Genomic DNA, 13372 nt, shown 5'->3' on the forward strand with positions numbered 1-13372 from the left:
GGACAGCAAGGAGATCAAACCAGTCAATTCTAAAGGAAATATTCATTGAAAGGATTGATGGTGAAGCTGAAGCCCCAATACTTTAGCTACCTGATACCAAGAGCCAACTCCCTGGAAAGGACCCTGATGCTGGGAAAGATTGAAAGCAAAAGGAGAAGGGGGCGGCAGAGGATGAGATGGCTAGACAGCATCTAATGGACATAAACTTGAGCAAACTCCAAGAGAGAATAGAGGATAGAGGAGCCTGGTATGCTACAGTCCATGGGGTCCCAAAGAGTCAGACTTGACTTAGCAACTGAACAACAACAAATTCATTGTTCTTTTGGCTTCTGTAGCGCTTTGTCTTTCTTTTTAATATAATTTACCAGAGAGGTCAAAATTTCTAATTTACTTGTCTATCAACACTACTATATTATAAGAAACTAAGTAATAAGAATTAAGTAATTTTATAATTATAATTAATGAACCCTCAATGACTATATGTGATTGAAACTCAATGAAAATTTAGGGAATTAAAGGTAACATAAAGTCTTGAGTCCAGGTCTAATTGTGGACTATGAGTGGTTTCCATTGTGCTCTGCTATCCCCCAGATAATGACTTTGGTCTCCACACTCTGTAACTCCTTGTTTCCTCCCATTGCCTAGAACCCCTTGGTTTGATGAAGTTAGGTTATATGCCTCAATATTATAAATTAACTCATTGCAAATCTTTTGTTGTTGTTGTTTGTTTATATTTTTGCTAAGCCTTCTATTTGTGAGGGGCTTCCCAGATAGCCCAGTTGATAAAGAATCCACCTGCAATGCAGGAGACCCCAGTTCAATTCCCAGGTTTTGGGAAGATCTGTTGGAGAAAGGATAGGCTACCCACTTCAGTATTCTTGGGCTGCCCTTGTGGCTCACCTGGTAAAGAATCCGCCTGCAATGTGGGAGACCTGGGTTCGATCCTGGGTTGGGAAGATCCCCTGGAGAAGTGAAAGACTCTAGTATTTCCACCTGGAGAATTCTAAGCGTGCTGTGATTCATGGGGTTGCAAAGAGTCGGACACGACTGAGCAACTGGACTGAACTGAACTGAACTGATACAGTCCATGGGGTCACAAAGAGTCAGACACGACTGAGTGACTTTCAGTTTCATTTTTCTATTTGTGGGGAAGCTACTCAATACTTAAGAACTTCTCTGTGAGCGTATGTCTGAGAATTCTGGCCAGGGATAAACTTTTCTTTGAAATTATATAGGAGGTCCAAGGCAATGGAGCCGGGAACACGAGCAAGCTTGCTTCAGAAAAAGAAATGGTAACAGATTGCTGTAACATGATAACAGCATTCTGGTGCATATGTCATGAAAAGAAGTCACCAAAAACGCTTTGGCTAGATTTAGTCCATAGTAACAAACATCTTAAAATAAGAAATTTTCAGAAAAAGTGCCCAAAGCATAGCTATTTTATCCCTTGCTACTTTCAGAGGAACATGAGGAGTTCAGTTTTCAAAAAGTACATAAAGATGGAAATAATATCCTCCCTGGAATTAGAAACTGTGGGGAATGTCTCTTGGTTATCAATTAAAAGCATTTGCATAAACAATAAATTTCATTCTTTTACAACATGTTGTGGGTGAATATTCCACAAATGACACTGTAAATCCCAAATTAAACCTGCAGCAAGTAATAGAAGTGGTTTTTATCATTCTTCAGACTGTCTTGCCATTAGAAAGGGACATAATAATTTTATTATACTACATACTCTGTGAAAGACCATAAACTTTTAATAGACTTATAAAAAGGGAGTGTAACCTTTTCAATGTTCTGTGCCATCCTTAGGTGAATCCATTCCACCCTCTCCTCATGCAAGATGGATGCCCCAGGGCCTAAGCAATGGTTCCACATTCGAGAAGAAAATGTTCAGATCCAGTCTTTTCCCTGAATTTGAAGGTTACCGTGATTTAGCACTCAAGAGTGCTTCCCGGCCGCCCTTTTTCTGATTCTACAGCTCCTCGGATTTCCAGACTATAGTCTTCTGGTCTTAGAAGAGTTCTGCTGACTTCATCTCTATAGCTTTCATTTGGGGCTAAAAAAGCCAAACTAAACATCATTCAGGTTTAATAGCTTTGTTCTTACAGCGCCACACATTTGTTTTCAGCACCATTAAGGATTATAGTTTCTTATTATTTCCCTACAACGTGAAATTTCTCAATTTATCTCCTAACCTTGATAGCATGTGGTGTTGTTTAGTCTCTACGTCATGTCTGACTCATGAATCCATGGACCGTAGCCTGACAGGCTCCTCTGTTCATAGGATTTTCCAGGCAAGAATACTGGAGTGGGTTGCTGTTTCCTTTTCCTTCTCCAGGGGATCTTCCTGACGTAGGGATCGAACTTGCAGCTCCTGCATTGCAGGAGATCTCCTGCACTGCAGGCATATTCTTTACCACTCACCAAGTCACCAGGGAAGCCCATTACCTTGATTGCATAACCAAATTTAAGCATCAATTTTAAAACAAACTGATTGACTAACTTGACCCTATGGTGCCCCCTGCATACTGAAGAAATTAGGCCTTTTTATGTGTTTTAGCTGTTCATTTGTCTATTTCTCTTTTATGTTGCAATAAACAACATATTCACTTTCTTAGAAAATAAGCAAAATTCCAAAAATCTTTGGAGACAAACATGGTGGGAGAAAAATAGATAGTGCAAAGGAAGGAAGTCTTTAATTAGGAGGAAAAAAAAAAAAAAAAGGAAGCAAAGTATGGAGAAAACTGAATGGCTCATTCTCAGGAGATCTGTTCTTCATTGCAGAACAATGCCATCATGAAGCTATATACCAAACTGCTAACTGAACCTCTGAAAGTTCCATAGCACAAGAAAAGAGCTAGCTACTTGGAAAGTAGACATTGGCTATTAATTCTACTCAGAAAAAAAAAAAAAAAACACGTCATTTTTAACTTGCTTAAAACACAGAAAACCTTTTCATATCTTCAATAAACTTAAAAAATCATAATAAAATTTGCAAGCCTAGTGCTTATATTTACTTATCCTTTCTCCCGTGAACCCCCACCTAAAAAAAGTAGAACGTTTGTAGATGAAGGGTCTTTCTATACAAATAAAAATTACCTCAAGGGCACAACCTGAGATTTTTTTAAGAAGGGCATTAACTCTTTTGGTTACAGCTATGACTGATAGCCAAATCTAATAGTCAATTACACATATTTTGGTGGCTCCCTCATCCAAAGCTTTCTGAATCAGACTAATGTTTTTTAAAAACATTGAAGGTAAAAACTCTAAAATCTCATAAAACTCATGAACTATATCCCTAAGAAGATGTACACACATAATTATAGGCATATAATTTCAGTATGTTTTGCACCAGCCCTCTGAGGCTCATTCAAGGAACCTCTAGGGATAAATGAATGCCAGAATAAGAGAGCTTAGGGCTAGATCATGAGCTCAGGAGAGTAGGAAAATGTTTCCCTCATTTGTGCCTCTTTAACTATGGAATGGTGCTTAACATAGAACACATGCACAAATAATTTGTTACATTGAATTGTGCATGCTGGCATGTGTGTATTAAGGGATTTTTTTTAAGGAGAATATACTTTTTAAAAGTTCATCATACAAATAAACTTCCTTGGATCTGGTAGACACAGGACAAAGAAAAAGTTTTTTTAAGTAGCAAACCAGAACAGGTTTAGAAACTTGAACAGGGCTACCCACCAAATGGGCTTCCCTGGTGGCTCAGTGGTGAAGAACTTGCCTGCCCATGCAGGAGATGTGGGTTTAATCCCTGGGTTGGGAAGATTCCCTGGAGAAGGAAATAGCAACCCACTCCAGTATTCTTGCCTGGGAAATCCCATGGACAGAGGAGTCTGATAGGCTACAGTCCCTGAGGTCACAAAAGAGTCAGACATGACTTAGCAACAAACAACCCACCAAATAAGCATTACTGCTAGAAATAGAACAGAAAGTAAAAGTGAAAATCGCTCAGTTGTATCCGATTCTTTGGAGACTCCATAGGCTATACATCCATGGAATTCTCCAGGCCAGAGTACTGGAGTGGGTAGCCTTTCCCTTCTCCAGGGTATCTTCCCAACCCAGGGATCAAACCCAGGTCTCCTGCATTGCAGGTGTATTCTTTACCAGCTGAGTCTCAAGGGAAGCCCAAGAATAGTGGAGTGGGTAGCCTATCCCTTCTCCAGAGGATCTTCCTGACCCAGAAATCAAACCAGGGTCTCCTGAATTGCAGGCAGATTCTTCACCAACTGAGCTATCAGGGAAGCCCAAATAGAACATAGGTGGCCTTTAAATTACATACATACTGATTTATATATGTAATTTAATTTAGATGTAATTCATATATGTTTTATGTAATCATTAACATGTGTGCCTTGCAGAAAATATCCCCAACTCTGCACAGCAGTAGAAGTTTCTTTATCAATAAAGATTCTATATTGAAAGCACTCATAATGATATGAGGGTGGGCAGGAATGCCTCACAGCTGTACTTGAACTTATAAACACAGTAGTTTAGAGGATATTCTTTTAGGACAGACAAAAAACTGTGGAAAAGAAACAGCCTAGTTTGATTATTTCAGTAACACAGTGGGTAGTTAAACAAAGCCGGAATGCAAATTACCAAGTAAGTTAGGTTTCCTAGGGATGAGTGATTTTTATGACTTCTACTTATCTCAAGGCAAAGCTGTCCAGCAGAGATTCTCTCTTCTGACTGGCCTTTCTTTCTTCCTCTTTAGTCTTCCTCTTACTACAAAATTTGGTAAGTTTTCATTGACAGAAAACCTTACAAGTTCCAATATTAACTTATTTGCTTATCTCTTATAGGCAGCTCTGAAAGTGTAAACAATTTCATTTTTATTCTCTCACAGCTTGTGAGTTATACTGCCTTGTGGCATCTTTGTCAACAAAGGTCCGTCTAGTCAAGGCTATGGTTTTTCCTGTGGTCATGTATGGATGTGAGAGTTGGATTGTGAAGAAGGCTGAGCGCCGAAGAATTGATGCTTTTGAACTGTGGTGTTGGAGAAGACTCTTGAGAGTCCCTTGGACTGCAAGGAGATCCAACCAGTCCATTCTGAAGGAGATCAGCCGTGGGATTTCTTTGGAAGGAATGATGCTAAAGCTGAAACTCCAGTACTTTGGCCACCTCATGCGAAGAGTTGACTCATTGGAAAAGACTCTGATGCTGGGAGGGATTGGGGGCAGGAGGAGAAGGGGACGACAGAGGATGAGATGGCTGGATGGCATCACTGACTCGATGGACATGAGTCTGGGTGAACTCCAGGAGTTGGTGATGGACAGGGAGGCCTGGCGTGCTGCGATTCATGGGGTCACAAAGAGTCGGACACGACTGAATGACTAAACTGAACTGTGGCATCTGCCACAGTGAATAATCTTTCTTTCTGCTGCTGCTGCTGCTGCTAAGTTGCGTCAGTCGTGTCCAACTCTGTGCGACCCCATAGACAGAAGCCCACCAAGGTCTTCTGTCCCTGGGATTCTCCAGGCAAGAACACTGGAGTGGGCCGCCATTTCCTTCTCCAATGCGTGAAAGTGAAAAGTGAAAGTGAAGTCGCTCAGTCGTGTCTGACTCAGCAACCCCATGGACTGTAGCCTACGAGGCTCCTCCGTCCATGGGATTCTCCAGGCAAGACTACTGGAGTGGGGTGCCATTGCCTTCTCCGAATCTTTCTTTCTAGGATGAAAATATTAAGAAAATAAAATATGCTCTCATAAATGCTTACTGCTGTGAGTGAAGTGGGTGGATCTCACAATAACTAAAGTCATCTGGGAGAAAACAAACAAACAAACAAATGTAGATTTCAGAGAAGCTGACATGGACATTGTAACTCAGGCTTTCAGAGATCACTGGCTGTGGAATGTTCTAGAAAGATAATTTCTGTTCCCTTTCCTTGTTTTAAAAGAATTCTCCTCCAGTGGTCTATTCAAGAGATTAAAAATATTCACTGCCTAAAGGGCCCCACAGAGGAGCAGCAAAGGATGAGATGGTTGGATGGGATCACTCATTCAACGGACATGAGTTTGAGCAAACTCTGGGAGATACTGCAAGACAGAGGAGCCTGGCAGGCTGCAGTCTGTGTGGGTCACGAAGAGTCAGACACGACAGGGGCAGAACAACAACAAAAGTGTTCAAAGTAACGTATGAAAAGAAAAGCCTGATCCCAGACTCTACCAGTCAGCAAAACAGGTATCTCCTGAGAAAAAACTCTCCAACCACTCCAGTTTTGACACCTGAGAACTATATACATTCAGTGAACTCCGAATCTCCCAATGATTTGAAGTCAAGAAGGCTTTTCTTCTCTAAAACAATTTGCTAAAATTAGAGATGAATGAATTAGTGTTTGAGTGAAGTATATATTCTTCTTGTAAGTCATGTAGGGAGAGGGGCCTCTAAGAGCAGGTGGCTAAATCTATCTACAACAAACATTTTGACAAGCTCCCACCAGCATGGCATCAAAACAATCCCAATGTGATTCAAAAGATATCTTCACTTTAACAGCTGAGGCACTGGGCACATGAACTGTAAGTTATATTTTTCCCCAGCAGGCAGTTAGTAAACTGCTCACATTTTGCTGCTGAAAAGACTACACCAGCATGAACAGATGGAAATGCAGAATTCCACAAATGGCAGATATTAGGAATTAGAGACGTTGATTTAACTTTCACCAAGCAAACGAGAATCCAAAAATACACGTCACTTTTTCTATAATTAAATACGTCATCAGAGTATATCAGATTCATATCCATTGTAAGCTCATGTTTCTTCCTTCTTATTTCTAAATTTATATACATTCTCTGTATAACAGACCTACTCAGAGTTCAACTCCACAACAAAAGGGTTTTCTGTGCCAGATAGATGGCACTAAACTATTTCTCAAATTAGCTTGCCAGGGAGTCACACTAGCTTTTTCCCAGCATGATGCCTGCTGCAATAATAAGAAATCATAAGACTGAAAGAGGTAGTCCTTGTGTCAGGACAGATGGAGAGAACAGCTGAGAGAAGGATTCAGCCAATTTAATAACTCCCTGTGAGTAGAATAAATCATATTGAAAAGAATTCAGAGGAACATTTAGTCTGGAAAAAAAAAGAATTTAAATGATGGCAATTTTAGAATGGAATGAATAGAATAAAAATGTTTCACCTTACAACATCACACAGTAAAAACAAAAAACAGCAAAAGGTCACTAGTGACCTGAACCCAAATTATAGACCAGACTAGTGACAGATGCTTGGGAAGCATTTAGACTGATTGTCACATTTAAAACACATAACACACGCTAACATACTAAGGAAATGAAATCCATGATGTTAGGCATTTGAGGAACCATTGTTAATTATTCTTTCCTCCCTCTGAAATGGCAGTTTACCCTACTTATGAACATATTTAAGAAAACTTATCATTTTTGATATTCTTAAAATGCTAGAGACAATGTGAAAATCTTTTTTGAGAACAATTTCCTTTATACAATCTCCCAGGACTTTCATGGGAAAATTCAATTTATATTCTTTATTACATATAGCACTATGTCTAGTTGCAAATATGAAAAGAAAAAACTCTATAAGTTTTCCAAATTTTAATCCAAGGGGAGACAACAACGTGATTGAAATTATCTAAAGAAAAGTAAAAGGATTTTTTTTCATACCAAAAGTGAGTGTACCTAACATCAAGAAGCAAACAAGTAATAATATCACCAGTAAAATCCCAGGTCATAGTCGGAGACATAGTGTCGTATAGTCTTTTTTCCTTTAAAGAAAAGCACTGAAGGCTTTTTGTCCATTAAATGTTAAGAAGACACTAGTTATCTTATTACATTGGTTCAGGAGATGCAAGAGATGCGGGTTTGATCACTGGGTCAGGAAAATCCCCTGGAGGAGGGCATGGCAACCCACTCTAGTATTCTTGCCTGGACAATCCCATGGACAGAGGAGCCTGGTGGGCTATAGTCCATAGGATTTCAAAGAATCAAACACTACTGAAGCAACCAAACATGCACACATGTTTACTTATATATGTAAAAGTTCTTTCTTTGTATTAATAGCTGAGAGTTTTTGTTAAATTTTATATCATAAACTTCATATTCAAACTGGCTTCTATCTCAGGCACACTAAAGGCAAAAAAAAAAAAAGTAACACCCATTAACCCTTTAAGCATGTGTCTATATTCCCCAGGCAAAATCAGGAAACAAAAAACAGTGGTTTCTGAATTTCAGATTGATTACTTATTCAGAAGCTGTCTTGAAGATACAGCCTAACCTTTTGATATTACTCACCAAAGAGAAATGTCAGTTACAAAGACTTTAATCTCCTTTCCCCTCAATAGGAGAGACACAGCCTATATAGAGAGTTGTTTTCATTTATAACTCTTTTATATCATCTCTTCTAGATACTTCATGTTTAATGGTGTTAGACTCACTGAATTAGAAAAGAGATTGTAAAATATTTGAAGCAAACACATATACCTCTTATTCAGTGGTTTATCACCAAAATGTAAACTGTTGAGGGACTCTTTGAACATGAGGCGCATCAAGTTCATATTCACAGTGGCTCACATTTTTCTCATTCCTAAATTTACATTCATTCTGAGTCTTACAGAATGCATTTAATGCATTTATAAATGAAAATATTTATAAGCCTATTCTTTACCACATTGTTTTAGGAACGTCTATGGACTCAAGAGAATTTGGTAGTGAAGATAAAGATAATATGAACAACAACTCATTCATGAAGTAAGTAATATAAAAAGTTAATACATGATATTTGTAATCAAATAATACTAGCTTTTACTATATATTCAGGAGAATTAGAAGTAGAAAAGGAGAATAATTTCCCACCATCATCCTCAATAACTTGAATTTTCTGGAAGGCCCCAGATAGCCAATATATTTATAGATGAACCTTTAAACTACACATGAAGTCTTTACTTAGTATGCCAACTTCAGGATTCTTTGATTATTCAATAATAATCTATGTGTTACAGTTACTAAAACATACATTGGACACTGATTTGTATTCAAATAGTTTTTTTAATATCATAGCTAGAGATAGACTATCATAATTTGTTAAACAGGTTTCAAAGTAATTGATGCACATCAGGTCAAGGATTGGAAGATGGTCACTGCTATCCAGTTATTCCTGATTAACATTGAAGGACAATTATTACAGATTCTTCTTACATTCAGAATCTTACATACGAAACAAGTTAAATAGTCAAGTAAGGTAGATAACCCACATTTGGAGTCATTTAGGTTCAGAGATGATAAGTTATAAAATTCCCAATCAATAAAATCTTCATTAGCTATTAAATGAATATTCAAGATATATTTAAGAGAAATAGAAGATCAGTAAAAGCAGGCACTATTTTTGTTTTGTTTTGTTTTTAATTCACTGCTGAATCACCAGAAGCTAGGTCAGTGAGGGACACACAGTTTGGGCTTAATAAATATTTACAGAGTGAATAAATACTAAATTGTTAATAAATAATCAAAACAAATTGAATAACTCTGTAGGAGCTGGATAAAGAAAACGGGCTAATAAGAGAAGAAAAGACAAAGAACAAAGAACCAACCAAGAAGTGAGTGAGAAGAAAGAATGACAGAGTGGCCTTTTTTGGTGTGTTTTACCTGCTTGGCAACAAAAAGGTAGCATGAAAACAACCTAAAGGAAAACAGATGGCTGAGTCCCTCATGTCCCCATGCATGGGCTGTCTAGCGTTGGCTCCACAAACTGCAGGCTCCTCCTCAGCCACACAACAAACAACTAAAAAGTGATACCAACATACACAAAGGAGTACACATATTCTGTTGAAAACCCAATGAGAAATGCTCTCTTGCCAAGACAGTCAGGTTGGCATAGTATTCATGATTTCCTGGTAAGAAGCCAGAGTCTTCTCCTCTGCAGTATAAGTGTGCCTAATCAAAGAAATGCAAAAAAGCTTCTGAGGAGGTCTTACAAATAGCTGAGAAAAAAAAAAAGAAGTAGAAGGCAGAGGAGAAAAGGAAAAGTATATCCATCTGAATGCTAAGTTCCAGAGAATAGCAAGGAGAGATAAAAGAGCTTTCCTAAGTGATCAATGCAAAGAAACAGAGAAAAACAATAGAATGGGAAAGACCAGAGATCTCTTCAAGAAAATTAGAGATACCAAGGGAGTATTTCATGCAAAGATGGGCAAAATAAAGGACAGAAATGATATGGACCTAACAGAAGCAGAAGATATGAAGAAGAGGTGGCAAGATTACATAGTAGAACTATACAAAAAGATCTTAATGGCCCAGATAACCAAATGGTATGATCACTCACCTAGAGCCAGACATCCTGGAGTGCGAAGTCAAGTGAACCTTAGGAAGCATCATTATGAACAAAGCTGGTGGAGATGATGGAATTCCAGCTAAGCTATTTCAAACTCTAAAAGATGATGTTGTTAAAGTGCTGCACTCAATATGCCAGCAAATCTGGAAAACTCAACACTGGCCACAGGTCTGGAAAAAAATCAGTTTTCATTCCAACCCCAAAGAAAGGCAACATCAAAGAATGTTCAAACTACAGCACAACTGCAATCATTTCACATGGTAGCAAGGTAATGCTCAAAATCCTTCAAGCTGACCCCTAGTGAACGGAGAACTTCCAGATTTACAAGCTAGATTTATAAAAGGCAGAGGAACCAGATATCAAATTGCCAACAAACATTGGATCATAGGAAAATCAAGAGAGTTCCAGAAAAACATGTACTTCTGCTTCACTGAGTAAGAATCCGGCCTGAATTCCCCGAGGGCAACCTGAGGGAAATAAGGTTGCTTGGGCTAGCAAACCAGACTGTGGGATAACTACCACGCGAAAAGCCCTAACCTAAGACACCATCAGGCCCACTCACAGAACAAAGGACTGAGCAGAGCTAGTCGGCTGCAGACCAGCCATCCCCCTCCAGTGACAGGCAGGAGAGGGCAGCCAGAGCTGGAAGGGGGCAGTCGCGGCCCCAGAGAGGCATCATCTACCAAACTGCAAGCAGGCTTCGTTACTAACCAAGACTTCTTGGGATTCTGGACAGTCAACATCCACCTGAGAAGGTGCGCTGGTTGTACACCCAGAAAAACAAGCGGCAGGGACAGGGGAGGTGATAAGTCACAGAGACTGCGCTCGCCAAACACCTGGTCACCTGAGCTGCTGGGATCTGGGAAGGGCACAAAACGCAGGCACAACCGAGTCTGCGCCTCTGAGGACTACCCAACTACCTGAACCTGAGCAGCTTAGACCTGGAAAGTGCATACAACCCAGGGCTGGCCTCAGACAGTTCCCGGCAGAGCAACCTAGCACCTAAGCAGTGTAGACATGGAAAGCACACACGCCGTGAGCAGGGGCAAACCCAATGTGGCCTTTTAAGAAAAGCTATGACAAATCCAGACAACATATTAAAAAACAGAGGAGTTATTTTGCTGACAAAGGTGTATATAGTCAAACCTATGGTTTTTCCAATGGTCATGCATGGATGTGAGAGTTGGACCATAATAAAGAAGGCTGAGTGTTGAAGAATTGATGCCTTCAAACTATATCAGTTCAGTTCAGTTGCTCAGTCGTGTCTGACTCTTTGCGACCCCATGAATCGCAGCGCGCCAGGCCTCCATGTCCATCACCAATTCCCAGAGTTCACTCAGTCTCATGTTCATCGAGTCAGTGATGCCATCCAGCCATCTCATCCTCTGTCATCCCCTTCTCCTCCTGCCCTCAGTCCCTCCCAGCATCAGAGTCTTTTCCAATGAGTCAACTCTTCGCATGAGGTGGCCAAAGTACTGGAGTTTCAGCTTCAGCATCATTCCCTCAAAAGAAATCCCAGGGTTGATCTCCTTCAGCATGGACTGGCTGGATCTCCTTGCAGTCCAAGGGACTCTCAAGAGTCTTCTCCAACATCACAGTTCAAAAGCATCAATTCTTCGGCACTTAGCTTCCTTCACAGTCCAACTCTCACATCCATACATGACCACTGGAAAAACCATAGCCTTGACTAGACGGACCTTAGTCGGCAAAGTAATGTCTCTGCTTTTGAATATGCTATCTAGGTTGGTCATAACTTTTCTTCCAAGGAGTAAGCGTCTTTTAATTTCATGGCTGCAGTCACCATCTGCAGTGATTTTGGAGCCCCCAAAAATAAAGTCTGACACTGTTTCCACTGTTTCCCCATCTATTTCCCATGAAGTGATGGGACTATATAGTGCTGGAAAAAACTCTTGAGTGTCCGTTGGACTGCAAGGAGATCAAGCCAGTCAATCCTAAAGGAAATCATCTCTGAATAGTCATTGGAAGGACTGATGTTGAAGCTGAAGCTCCAATAATTTGGCTACAAGATGCGAACAGTCAGCTCACTGGAAAAGACCCTGATGCTGGGAAATATTGAAGGCAGAAGGAGAAGGGAACAACACAGGATGAGATGGTTGGATGACATCACCAACTCAATGAACATGTTCAGTTCAGTTCATTTCAGTTGCTCAGTCATGTCTGACTTTTTGCAACCCCATGGACTGCAGCATGCCAAGCTTCCCTGTCCATCACCAACTCCTGGAGTTTGCTCAGACTCATGTCCATCGAGTCAGTGATGCCATCCATCATGACATGAGTTTGAACAAACTCTGGGACATGGTGAAAGACATGGAAGCCTGGAGTGCTGCCATCCATGGGATCACAAAAAGTCAGACATGACTAAGTGACTGAACAATGACAGAAAAGTCAAATTCATAGAGTCAGGAAGCACATTGGTAGATGCCCGGGACCAGAAGGTGGAGTTTGGAGTGGGGAGGGTGAGGGAGATGAGGAGTTAATCTTTAATGGAGACAGAGTTGCAGTGTAGGAAGGTAACAAATTCGGGAGATAGATGATGGTGAGAGTTGTACAACAATGTGAACGTACTTGGTGCCACTGAACTGTACAGTCAAATATGGTTACAATTTAAAAGGAGAGAAAGAGAGAAAAGCATATCTGCTCTTGACTTTTGCCCTATGATCAGAAAATGTTCTTATCTTTACCCTGTATAAATGCCCTGTAGGGTGGTATCTGCTCAGACCTCTGACCTTAGAGTACATGTTTCTCCTGAAGTGGTCTGATGTGCCCGCCCTGCCCTATGTGATTTGTTCACATCTGAGTCAGCCCTCACTCTGGATTGCTCACACCAAGCTCTGGAATCTGTGCTACTTTAACACAGGCTTCTGATTCTCTTTTCAATGCTTTCTGATTCCATACCTAGCCCTATTCTACTCTCCTCCTCATGGTTTCTGATCTGTGTGCCTGTCGCTGTTTGTAATTGTAGAGTTGATATTCTGGATGCTGATATTGGATGAACTGTAGCATGAAAACATTCTATAATGACCTTTAA

The 13372-nt window shown here is 40.1% G+C and overlaps 1 protein-coding gene across 9 annotated transcripts in view; it reads right to left on the reverse strand.

Moving 5' to 3' along the window:
• The window catches only part of MAPK10 (mitogen-activated protein kinase 10), a 379167-nt gene that overhangs the window by 49636 nt on the left and 316159 nt on the right, over nt 1–13372 (reverse strand). The window lies entirely within an intron of this gene.

This window comes from Capra hircus, chromosome 6 (genome assembly GCF_001704415.2).
Source record: "Capra hircus breed San Clemente chromosome 6, ASM170441v1, whole genome shotgun sequence".
NCBI classification, from domain to species: Eukaryota; Metazoa; Chordata; class Mammalia; order Artiodactyla; family Bovidae; genus Capra; species Capra hircus.